This window comes from Zalophus californianus, chromosome 17, assembly GCF_009762305.2.
Source record: "Zalophus californianus isolate mZalCal1 chromosome 17, mZalCal1.pri.v2, whole genome shotgun sequence".
Classification (NCBI taxonomy): domain Eukaryota; kingdom Metazoa; phylum Chordata; class Mammalia; order Carnivora; family Otariidae; genus Zalophus; species Zalophus californianus.
This window is the reverse complement of record NC_045611.1, coordinates 40676393-40687225: the sequence shown is the minus strand read 5'-3', so window position 1 is coordinate 40687225 and position 10833 is coordinate 40676393. Positions and strand designations below refer to the sequence as shown.

At 46.5% G+C, this 10833-nt stretch overlaps 1 non-coding gene across 1 annotated transcript; it reads right to left on the bottom strand.

Annotated features, from left to right (window-relative positions):
* Window positions 1-1008: 1008 nt before the first annotated feature.
* On the bottom strand, window positions 1009-1172 carry LOC113936780. The gene has a single exon (XR_003524355.1). It is a non-coding gene; the product is annotated as a U1 spliceosomal RNA (small nuclear RNA).
* Window positions 1173-10833: the final 9661 nt, after the last annotated feature.

The following is a 10833-nucleotide window of genomic DNA, read 5'->3' as shown; positions in this document are numbered from 1 at the left end:
TATGTTTCTATTAATTTACCTATTCTGGGAAATTCATGTAAATGTAAAAATATACAATATTTTGTGTCTGGTTTCTTTTGCTGAGCATAATATTTTTGAGGTTCATCCACATTATATTTCATTTCTCTTTGTGGCTGAGTGATATTTCATTGCATGTATATATCACAATTTATTTAGCCAATGGACATTTGGGTTGTATCCATCTTTTTATTATCATGAATATTGTTACTATAGCCATGCATGCATGTGTTTTTGTTTGTGTACATGTTTTCAGTTCTTTGGAGTATATTCCTAAGAGTGGAAAATGCTGGGTCATTTGGCAATTCTATGTGTAGCCTTTTGGAGAATCACCAAACTATTTTCCACAATGGCTGTACCAGACTACATTACCACCAGCAACGTATGAACATTCCAATTTCTCTATATCCTCGCCAGTTCTTGTTACTTTCTCTGTGAAATGTGAAGTGTTACCTCATTGTGGTTTTGCTTTGCATTTCTCTCAAAATTAATGCTCTGTTGAACATCTTTTCGTATACTTGTGGGCTATTTGTATATTTTCTTTCTTTCCTTTTTAAAAAGATTTTATTTATTTACTTGAGAGAGAGAGAATGAGAGATTAGAGAGCATGAGAGGGAAGAGGGTCAGAGGGAGAAGCAGACTCCCTGCTGAGCAGGGAGCCCGATGTGGGACTCGATCCCGGGACTCCAGCATCATGACCTGAGCTGAAGGCAGTTGCTTAACCAACTGAGCCACCCAGGTGCCCTATTTGTATATTTTCTGTACAAAAAGACATATTCAAGTACTTTGCCCATTTTTAAATTGGGTGTTAATCTTTTTGTTGTTGAGTTGTAAGAGTCCTTTATATATTCTAAATGCTAGAATATTATTAGATATATGATTTGCAAATATTTTTTCCCATTTTGTATGTTGTCTTTTTGCTTTCTTAATAAACTTTGATACACAAAAATGTTTAATTTTTATGAAGTCCAGTTTATCTATTTTTTTTTCCAGGGGAGAGCACAAATGCAGTCCCCCACTACCCCAAATTATGCAGTCAAGTTTCCCACATTTGGGAAAATCATAGGGGTCAGCATATCTGGAGTGCAATGGGTAAGTCTTGCCCTGGGAAAACCACCTTCCTGATCATGGTATCTCCAATGCCAGGTAAGTGTATCTGTCTATTTTTTTTTTCTTTTGTTTTTCATGCTTTTGGTGTCTTATCTAAGAATTCATTGCCAGGTCCAAGATCATGATGATTTACCCTTATGTTTTCTTCTAAGATTTTTATGGTTTTGCTGTTATTTAGGTTGCTTGTCCATTTTGAATTAATATTTGCATATGGTGTGAAACGGGTTTTTCTTTAATTCTTTAAACATAGTGTTCTTTAATTCTCTGAACATGTTTATTATAATAGCTGCTTTGAAGTCTCAGTCTGCTAAATCCAAATTCAACATCTGGGCCAGCTCAGCATTAGTTTATAATGATTCCTTTTTTCCCCTGAGTATAGCTCATACTTCCCTATTTATTTATGTGTCTTGTGATTTTTTTTTTAATTGAAAACTGGACATGGAAAAAATATATAGTAACAACTCTGGATTGGGGTTTTTCTCCTGAAAGGTTTTTTCTTTAATAACTTGCCTGAGCTTAATTTGTAGAATCCATCTTCTAATCATGTGTAACTAGATGTATTTGCTTAGTTTTTGAATTCTTATCTTTTTTTTTTAGCTTGGCTTAAGAGTTGCCACTGCATCTGTGTAGATCCATAGTCAGATGATGATTGGGAAGATGTTGTACTCATATGTCTTGGACTATTCCATGCACCACATTCTGCTGATTGATTTGTACTTAGGTTGGGGAGAGCAGTCCATGTTTGGGCAGTTTTCAATTTTGCCTTAAGGTTTAGTTTTAGTTTCTTCTGTGCTCTCTTGAGTCTTACCTGCACCTACCCACCAGAGGTTCTCTGGATAACCATGATGTGTGAATAGCTTATTTGTTCTTGCAGTATCTCCCCATTAAATTTCTGGCTGTTTCACCACTCACCTCAAGTGGGGCTGCAACCTCATATTAACAAATCTGTGGGTTTTCCCTCATTAATTTTCTTCTGAGTTTGCACGTTTACTGACAGTATCACCAATTACAGGTTTGCTTCCCACTCCAAAACAGGTCAGCTCCCTTTGGCATTAGAGATGACGTTTTTCACAGTTAGCTTTGCCCTGACAAAATTATGGTGCCAAGCAATGTGGGGAAGTGGACAGGGGAAGCCCTAGGAAGAAGGCCACTGACTCAAATGTCTAGCAGTTTTTCATGCATAACCACTTCCAATTAATCATTTACCTTTGGTCAATTTCCAGAATCCTTAAATGTTTGTATTTGATGACTTTATCCAGTTTTATATTTGTTTTATGAGGCAAAAGGTGGCTGATCTCTTTTCTCCATTATGGCTGGAAGTCCCACTACCACAATTATTATTTGTAAGTTTGATTTGTTCATTTCACATGGTCAAATATATCAGTGTTTTCCCTTGTGTCCTACTTAGGATTTATTTATCCTAAGATTGCTTTGTAATTAACAGAAATTTTATTCTACAACATTATGGCTTAATTTTCTATTCAAATTTTTAGTCATTTCAAATTTATTTCTTTGTAAAGAGGTAGGACTCTAGCTTACTTTTTTCTCTTTGCTGTTAGCTAGTTAGCTGTCCCACCCCATTTTTAAGATAATCTCTTTTTTTCCCTGCTGATTTAAAAAACAACTGTTTAAATATTTGAGTGATATGCTTACTTACTTGACTTTTCATTCTATTCCATTCGTTTCTGTTTTTACTTTTCATTGAAAATGCCACAGTTTTAATTATTATACCTTTAGAACAGAGTCTAACATAAAGTGTGATAAGACCCTCCCTCCTGCCTCTTATATTTTGAATCACAGGATGGATTTGCATTTTTCACACCACAGAGTTAACATGCATTCATTCACTCAGGCATCCAGTCTTTCAACACACAGATTTTTTTTAAAGATTTTATTTATTTATTTGAGAGAGAGAGAGAATGAGAGACAGAGAGCATGAGAGGGAAGAGGGTCAGAGGGAGAAGCAGACTCCCCGCTGAGCACGGAGCCCTGTGTGGGACTCGATCCTGGGACTCCAGGATCATGACATGAGCCGAAGGCAGTTGCTTAACCAACTGAGCCACCCAGGTGCCCCACACAGATATTTTTTGAGCTTGTATTGCACAAGGCACCTGCCAAGGTGCCAGGCAATGCAGTGACTGGGGGTGTGATGGTGAGCTGCAGCAACATGGTCTTCACCTTGCTGGAATCTGCATTCTAGCATGGAGGCAAAGAAAAGAGTAAACAGACAATAATAAAATAATAAAATCACTGAAAATGACATCCTTGACTATGAAGCAACCAATCAGGGTGGTGAGGTGGAGAATAGCAGAGGGAACCTGTGTTAACTGGTGTGGTTGGAAGAGTTGTTTGATGGTAAGTCAAAGCCTACAGGTAGGCAAGAGCCATGCAGGAGCTAAACATTGCTTTTTGTTTCCAAACACTTGTGCATTTGTCCCAAAACCACTCATTCTAAAATTTATCATTTTCCCACATGGGTGGGAAGAAATAGTCTGTGAAAAGAGAATAGCACATGCCCGCATACCCGGCCATGGAAAAGAACCTGAGGAGCTGAAAGAAAGCCTGTGTGGCCTGTACCTGACCCGTGGGAGGGCTTGTGAGGGGGCAGGATTAGATAAAGAGGTAGCAGGTCTTGCCAAGCCTTGTAGACCAGAGAGGGAAGTTTGGATTGTATTCTTAGTGCAGTGGGAAGCCCCTTCAGGGTCGTCTCCAGGACGGTAATGAATTATGTTTTCAGAAGACCTCTCCTGCTGTGGTGTGGAGAAGGGCCTGTAGAGGCCCAGTGGCGGAAGGCGGAACACGAGTTAGCAAGTGTTTGTATGGTCAGGGAGGGCTGCTGGTGGTGGTGGCAGTCCAGACTGGAGGGAAGGTGGGTGGTGGCCAGGGGACGGGTAGCGTGTCCTGCTGATGAGCCAGACATGGGGCAGATGGAAAGGCAGCTGAAAAGCTGGGGGATAGTTCTGTCCACCTGCATGTTCTGGAAACAGGCCTTTAGTTATAAGCTGGAAAAGGACACAGAAGGAATTTCTGCTTAGGCGGGCTGCCTTTTTTGCAGGCAGCTTCCACCCTGAGCCTGGAGCATAAGCTGTGAGTGTCTCGGGAGATGATTGACATAGGGGGTGTAGCACACTTCATTGGAGATCCAGCGGTGTGGACGGTGAGGGAGTGACTCTGAACCTCTCAGTAAGCATCACCCACCAGGACTGGGAAGGGCCAAGAATGCAGCTGAAAAGCCAATCGGCGTGAGAGGAAGATGTAAACAATTGACAGAATGTTATGGGCTGAACAGAAATGTCAGGGTATTAAAGTGGGTGTCTGAGAAAACAGCAAGTTGCAATCTGAAATGATGAATAAGCCACTGACAGTTGTCCCAGAATGTGTGATAGCATGTGTGAGCGGAGAGGAGGCGGTACGGCACTCTGGGTGGCAGTGGTGGGCATGGCACCCAGCCAGGTCCTCCTGCAGCCAGAGATGGAGCCGAGATGCTGGCCCATGGTGCCCTGGTGCAGTCATCACCTTTCCAATCATGTATGGAGGTCTGCCTTCCCAGCTGGAATGGGAATTCCATCAGGGCAGTGAGCCAGGTGGCCCCGAGATTCCTGCTCCCTGGTGCATGTGCCCTGTATAACCCTTGCCTGCGAACATAGGGGAGATGTGTGAATATGATGTGTGAATGGCAGAGGTGAAGGGATTTTGCAGATACAATGAAGATCCCACAGGTGTTGGTTTTGAGTTAATCAAAAGGGAGACGATCCTGGGTGGGCCTGACCCAATCAGGTGAACCCTTTAAAAGAGGGTCTAGCAGTCAAGGACTTGAAGCAGCAGAGATGCTCTCCTGTTGGTCTTGAAGAAGCAAGCTGCTGTGTTGTGGCAGGGGACTGTGGGGGCCTCTAGGAGCTGAGGGCCTCATTCCTACAACCACAGGGAATTAGCTCATACCCAGTGAGCTTAGAAAAGGATGGTGGGCCTCAGTTGAGATCATAACCCTGGCCAACATCTTGATTGCAGTCCAGTGAGACCCTCCACAGAAGACTCAACTGAGCGGTGCCCAGACTCCTGTCCCAGAGAAACTTTGAGCTAATAAATGGGTGCTTTAATTGTTAAGTTTGTGTTAATGTGTATGAAGCAATAGACTACACAGGCAGGGACTACTATGACCGCCTTGTTCATTGCCATGTCCTTGTACCAGGCAGATGGCCTGGTCCATCGTAGATATTCAATACATGTTTGTTTGATGAATAAGTGAATGGAGAGATGTTGGATAGATGGGAAGTTGTGTGTGCTCTCAAAAGCCATGGGGGTTTGTGTGTATACCTTAATGATCCACGGGGTTCTAGCTGCCTGTGAGCTCAGCAGGAGGCTCACTGCAGTGGGATTCCTAACAGAGACCAATATGGCCTGAGGTTGCATTTGCGTGGGTCCCAGGTGAGGAAGGTTAACCTCTTCTGTCGGCGTTGGAGTAAATGTGCGTGAACTGGTGCATAAATTGTGTGTGCTGTGATTTACAACCCTGGGCTAATCTGAGAGTATTGTGAGAGGTGCACCAGACTGGCTTAGGGCTTGGAGATTTCATCTCAAGGTGTGGCGAAGGGGACCCAAGGTTGGGAGACCTGGGGGTGGGTGCATGAAATGGTGGCACTGGGCTTGATCGGTAAAGCAGGCCTGCTGGTAGGAATCTTGTATATGGGAAGAGCTTACCAAGCCTGACTCTGCCAGGAGGTGTTTAAAATCTTCTAATGACTTCCCAGTGCCTTGGAATAAAGTCCACTCCTTCCACATATCTGTCAGGCCTGACATGCTCCCACCTGGCCTTTGGTTCTAGCCTCATTTTCTCCCACTAGCCCCTTCCCCCACCCCGCTCTGGCCATACTGGCCTTTCTCACTGTCCCCCAACATGCCAGGTCCCTCCCTGCCTGGCTGTCCCCTCTGCCTGGATGCTGCCCTCTGGTTTTTTTCTGGGGTGGCTCCTTGCTCCTCACCTCCCCAGAGAGGCCTTCTTAGACCCATGTCTGAAGACATTCTTGCCCACTTGTGCACTCACCATGGGTCACTTTTTATCATATCAACTGTTTTGTGTCCTGCATGACAGTTACCCCTGGCTGAAATGATCTGGCTTGCTCCGTATGTATTTGCTTCTCGGCTCTGTCACCTGCTAAGAACAGGAACTGTGAGCCTGTCTTGCCCACTGCAGAACTCCAGCAACTTGGCACAGCTTGCTTGGTGCCCTGTCGGCGCTCAAATCGCTCTGTGGAATGAAGGGTTTTGCCTTTTGTCTTCATTTCTCTGCATCTAAACAGCTTGGATTGTCCTCGATGACCTCAAAGAGAGAACTCTTCCGTGGACACATTTTCAAAATGTGGACTGTGGACGGGGCACCTGGGTGGCTCAGTCGGTTGAGCATCTGACTCTTGATTTCGGTTCAGGTCATGATCTCAGGGTCATGAGATCCAGCCCCATGTCGGGCTCTGCATTGAGTGTGGAGCTTGCTTGGGATTCCCTCTCTCCCTCTCCCTGTGCACCATCCCCCCACCCCTACCCCCCTGCCCCCTGCTGCTTTCTCAAAAAAAAAAAAGTGGACTGTGGCCATCATTTTAGAGAAGAAGACTGAATGAAGTCTGCTCATTTAGCAGCAGGGCAGAGGGTAACGGAGTTGAATATTCCCCAAGGCACTGGGTAGCAGTCCCCATGCCCCTGAGCTGCAGTGAGTCCACAGCTCTTAGGGAGGCCTTGGAGAAACCAGCATGAATTCCTTCTGGTGGTCACCCTCCTATGAAATGATCTCAGATTCTCAGAGAGCTAAACAAGTTTTCCAGCAGTATTTAATTCTCTAATGTTACAGGACAACCAATGGTTTGGATAGTTATGTGGAGTTTATTACACAGAAATTTAATTGAACAAAAAGAAAATCTTTCTTCCTGACCTCTGGGGACTTGTGGTATAACAGGGTGACGTGGGACAAGTGATAAAATGTTACAAAATCCTTGTGATTGAAAACACTAAGGATTGCACCTGTTGCTAATCCTCTCAGTCACTCACTGGATCAAGAGTCCTCAATGGACAGCCATACCAGTTTTATGCCAATATTCTCCGATAGTCCCAGGGAAGTCAACATTTTACATTGAGTAAAGTACGCAAGTGATGCTTGGTATTTTTTGGTGACCAGAGATACATTCCGAAGGAAACAGAATAACTCTGGCTATGTCAAGGAGGAAGAGGTTTAATACAGGTGATGCGGTGCTTCTAAAACCTGAAAGGCTGGCAGAAAGACGGTCAGGGAATGGAACTGGTTGCCGGACAGTCGAGGCTTTGCTAGGTACCATGGACAGTGCCTCCTGGTGCCTCCAGTGCACAGCCGGGGGCACTTTGCACGCTGCTGGGGATGCACCTGCCCACTCCTATCAGATGAGCAGTGATAAGCCTTCTGCCTTCTAAATACTGGGCAAGTTTTTGTCATTGGCAGCATCCAGGAGGTTCCAGAAAATGTAGTTTCTAGCCTGTGTGATACAGAGGAGAGCAAAGGAGTGGGGATAATGGTGCTGTGTTGCCAACGGACAGCACAGGGTCCAGGGAGCCACAGGAACTCTGTAACGCCCTTGTGTGTGTTTTGTCACAGAGAATGCAGTTAATGCCAATCATCTTTAGGCTCACAGATGATAAAGTACCCATAATTTCTCTGGTCTCATAACCATGGGAAAAAGATGCCAGGGAAACCCATGTCAAGTCCGCTGAAACATCGAGGAGCTCAAGAGGGCACATGATTCCTTGTAAGCGTTAGATCAGATCTCCTGGCTTCAGTCTTACCCAGTTTCCTTGGTGCCATAGAGCCTCCCCGGTCACAACAGGAGGAGCAAATGGAGCAGCCACAGAAAGAGAGAAGAGGTGGTGGAGCTGAGAAACATGTCCACATGGAGACTGTCAGCACAGTGGGCAGTGGCCATGTGGGCTTATACGGCAACCGGGGAGATCCAGAGAAAGTGATTCTCAAAGGAATCTTGGGACAACCCTGTGAAGTTTCAGAGGGGTGTGTGTGTGTGTGCACGTACCTGTGTGCATGAACCTGTGTGCACATTTTAAGCAAAGTAACGTGCAGAGTGAAATAAAGAGAGTTTTTTATCCTGGTGGCCAAGCCCTGTCCTCCAGCCAGCAAAGAGACCTGTTCCTGCAAATCAGCCTCTTTTGCATGTTCGCTCCTGATTGGGGGTCTGCCTGCCTCCTGAGAACCCGCGGGTTGGCGTGGATGGATGTCCAGGAGGAATACGATGTTCTAGCTGAGTCCACGCCACACAGCACCGGCTTCTGCAGAGCACAGGGCCCTGACCTAACAAAGCCCTCAGGGAGGGCTTGAAATACCTCGAATCTGAGTTCAGATTGGCTCAAATATGGCTTTCTCCTTGCCCAGACACGCAAGCTTGAGTTTCTGCTTTCAGTTCAGGGGCTGGCGCCAGGTGAGGGGCAGGGAAGCTGTGTGTGCTGCCCAGACCATGGGGGCAGGGGCAGCTCACGGGGAAAGGCTGAAGTGGGGAGCAAAGCAAACCCAGAGGGCCTTCCCATGGGGTCTAGAAGGGACTTCCAGGATCTCTTCCATTGAGCTACCTTTTTCTCCAGAACAAAGTTGCAGTTACTGAGCCAGGGTTGTGTGTAGGCAGAGAAGAGAATCTTTGTGCCCGAGGGTCAAAGCCATGTCCCAGGTTTTGGGGACCCTTGCATGTGAATTTGACTTTGGGATGTAAAAGGTGGTCAGACCAACTGACCAATCCGCCATGGCCCTGTTACCCTGGAGTCCTCCCCCTGGGGGTACAGCCCACTCCAGGGAAAAGGGAAGCTTGAAGGCAGAGTCCATGGCACCTACTGTCATTGAGAACTTTATCATCTTGTGACTTGTTTTTTTTAAAGTCATGCAGAGTTTGCATTCTATTTATTAATATCTGTGTCTGCTTGAATGTGAAAGAGAATGTTTGAGCCTGACTACATCATACAAAGTGAACCCCTCTCACTCTGTGGCTTTGTCCTGTGCCTCTCTCCCAGCTCCATGCATGTCCGCACCCCCATGGGGACAAGTCCTGTTCTCTGAGAGACTCCGCTGAGAGGGACCTGACCCTGCCTGCCTCCCTCCCTCCACCAGGATTCCCAGCAGCTTGGCACCAAGGCTTGGACTTGGTGATTTTGCAGGGGAACAGTTGTATTCATCAGGGTTCCCCGGAGATACAGAGCCGGCAGGTCCTGTAGACCCAGGAGGACAGATTAGATGAGACCCACCTGCGCTAGGGCGTGCCATCTGCTTTACTCAGTCTCTTGATGTAAATGCTAAGCTCATCCCCAAACACTCTCTCCCAGACACACCCAGAATAATGTTTGACCAAATATCTGGGCACTCTGAGGCCCAGTCAGGTTGGCAAAGATTAACCATCCCAGGTGTGTTTTGGGCAGGAATTGGAGATGTCAAGCGTTTGCTCTGGATGGCCATTGGGTTTTCTTTTAGTGAGACACCAGAGTCTCAGCCTCTCAGCTGTATGCGTAGGTGGTGAGGTGTCATTAAGTAAGATATATTCTAAAGCACCCCCCTGGCCAGACCCACAGCAGCTCTGGGAGCTGGGACGTTGCTGTACCAGCTGGGCCTGGTCCATGCAAGGCCAAGAACCGGGTTCGGGGGCCCCGTCTGAGAGTTGGACTCAAGTAGGCAAGTACCTGAGTCATGGCGCCATGAACAAAACCTAATCAAATGGGTTCTTTCTTTCTTTTTCTCCTTCTTCCCAGCAAGAGGAGAAGATGTTTCTTTCAACCTCGACTGATAAGTTTTCAGCCACACACAGAGCTGGGTTTTCAATTGCTCCTCCACTCCATATAGCAGCTGGTTGGGAAATAAAAACCTCTTCCATTTAGATAAATAAACAACAAAAAAGTCAGAAAATTAATAACCAGAAAGATACACTCATTTTATTACCCTGTTTCTGAAACAAAACAAGGCACAGGCTCTGTACAAACCAGGCCTATGCGGTAGAATGTGGACGAGCCCCGCTAGGGTGACCTGGGTGGTCCCCCAGCAGGTGTGGCAGGGCCGAGGCTGATTGCTGGGGATGGGGAGGGGACCCCCACCTCAGCAGCTCCCCCTGAGGGCTCAGTGTCAGCTGGCCGGGTGGGGTGCCGGTCTGTGAAATGGGCTGGGCCAGGGCTCCCTGCCCACGGAGCCAGCCTTCCTCATTCTACCCCAGGACTGTTTTCCCCTCACATGCAGTCCCTCTGAGGCCGATCTTGCTCAGAGGGCTGCTGAGGCTGTCAGCTCCTGCACACCAGCCACCTTTCCCACCGCTGTGTCTGGCACCGTTTCCCAGGCCCATCTCATGCCCGGGGTGCATCACGGAAGTTCATGAAGGCTTTCTAGGTACCAGGGTCTGTGAGCAGCAGTTTACACGTATTGGCTCATTTAAACCTCATGGCAACTCCGGCAGGTGGGTGCTGGTATGATTATCCTCGTTTTACGGATGAGGACGGGGGGCCCAGAGGGAGCCCAGTGGAGCAGATCTCCAAACCCAAGTATCAGGCTCTGGTTAGAAGGTGCCAGCTACTGGGTCAGGGACAGAGGCCTCAGACAAATTTAAATAATAATAATAATAATGATAATAAATTTGTAATGAGGGAAATTTCAAAAGGATTAAAAACACAGGTATATTTGGGGTGCCTGGGTGGCTCAGTCAGTTAAGCATCTGA